This window comes from Mastomys coucha, unplaced genomic scaffold, assembly GCF_008632895.1.
Source record: "Mastomys coucha isolate ucsf_1 unplaced genomic scaffold, UCSF_Mcou_1 pScaffold15, whole genome shotgun sequence".
Classification (NCBI taxonomy): domain Eukaryota; kingdom Metazoa; phylum Chordata; class Mammalia; order Rodentia; family Muridae; genus Mastomys; species Mastomys coucha.
Window position 1 is genome coordinate 156496260 of NW_022196897.1, and position 2179 is coordinate 156498438.

Consider the following 2179-nt stretch of genomic DNA (forward strand, 5'->3'; position numbering starts at 1 on the left):
TGCTCCTCTCCTGTAGGTTGGTGCTCCTCTCCTGTAGGTTGGTGCTCCTCTCCTGTAGGTTGGTGCTCTTCTCCTGTAGGTTGGTGCTCCTCTCCTGTAGGTTGGTGCTCCTCTCCTGTAGGTAGTACTCCTCTCCTGTAGGTTGGTGCTCCTCTCCTGTAGGTTGGTGCTCCTCTCCTATAGGTTGGTGCTCCTCTCCTGTAGGTTGGTGCTCCTCTCCTGTAGGTTGGTGCTCCTCTCCTGTAGGTTGGTGCTCCTCTCCTGTAGGTTGGTGCTCCTCTCCTGTAGGTTGGTGCTCCTCTCCTGTAGGTAGTGCTCCTCTCCTGTAGGTAGGTGCTCCTCTCCTGTAGGTTGGTGCTCCTCTCCTGTAGGTAGGTGCTCCTCTCCTGTAGGTTAGTGCTCCTCTTCTACAGTACCTAGAGAGAGCTAGGGCAACTGGGCTGGGCCCAAAGTGCCGAGACAAGCAGTTATGGAAGGCTGGCTAAGCACTTCCAGGCTATGAAACAACCGTGTGAGGGGTCAGGGCTTGTGCAGTTAGTAGGAGAGATCTTCCAGTTGAAGAACTGAGAGCCACTGGGTGTCATCAAAGCCTTGCCAACTACAGTGACGCTTGGATCTTATTCTAAAGGGCCAGGGACACGATTGGGTGACAAGCCTGATTTCAGTTTTTAAAAGGTTTCATGTAATATAATCAGTTCTATTACCCAGCTGCTTTACCATACAAATGAGCACTTGGCCTGTATTTAGACACATCTAGAATCCTGAGAAAACCCGTTGTTGTGGCTGCACTATCTGGAAACTTACAGCCAGGCCCTGGACCTGGGGTGATTTATGCAAATGCTCAGAGACAGATAGACTCGACTCTGTACTGATGAGCTGTCTTGGATGCAAATATGGGCACTTCATTTTACTACACGTCATGGTGAGTCAGGAGCTGCCGTTTCCAGAGTGTGACGAAGGGAGGGAATGCTGACTCTAGCTGTTCTCTCCCTGGCTTTTCAGATCCTTCTAAACTGAAAGTCAGCCTAATCAGACGCCCTCTTCTGGTGTGTCTGAAAACAGCCTCAGTGTACTTACATATAATAAATAAATAAATAAATCTTTTTTAAAAAAGAAAGAAAGAAAGCCTAAACTTACACCAAAGTCATACATACACGAATTGTGTGGAGAATCTGTGTGTAGTCTTTTGTTACCTATTACATCCAGCTGCTTAAGCTTGGACCGCCTGTGTGCTCCTGGATTCTGGAGGTCCCATTGCTGTGTCCACCACCGTTTATGATACTGACATTTTTAAAAGAATCCAGTGGTTCCCCCTGTACTTGTGCCTAGTTCTACCTGGATGCTCCTCATTTGTGTCCTGTGATATTTCTCTGTGACTCTGCTGTATTCCTGGATGACATGTGGACACATGATGTCTCTGTCACTAGTGGAATCAGATGCCCCCAAACTGTTGTCCGGTGTTTGGGAATGTGACAGACACAGTGAAGGAGCAGCAGAAGGTTGAAAATCAAGAGGCCACAGCATTTGATGTATGCCTGAGTCATGCATGCTGCTGATATAACTACCCAGAGTACGAGAGGGCCATGGTGAGTATACAACCACACACACATATCACACATATACTATACCTCCTACATACCATACATACATACCACACATACACAAGCACATCATACACATACCTTACACATACGTTTGTGTATACACACACATACACACACACACACACAAACACACACAAACACAGATAGGGTTTAACTGCTGTGAACAGACACTGTGAGCAAGGCAACTCTTACAAAGGACAACACGTAATTGGGGCTGGCTTACAGTTCCAGAGATTCAGTCCATTATCATCATGGTGGGAACATGGCAGAATCCAGAAACACATGGTGTTGGAGGAACCGAGAGTTCTGCATGCCAGTCAGAAGGCAGCCAGAGAAAGACTGCCTCTTCTGCACAGGGCAGAGCTTAGGATCTCAAAGCCCACCCCCACAGTGACACACTTCCTCCAGGAAGGCCACCCGTACTTCCCCAAAGACATACCTCCTAATAGTGCCCCTCCCTGTGGACCAGCGATTCAAACGCATGAGTCTATGAGGGTCAAACCTCTTTAACCACCACCACCACCACCACCACCACTCCCCACCCCCACACACCCACCCACACCCACACACCCACA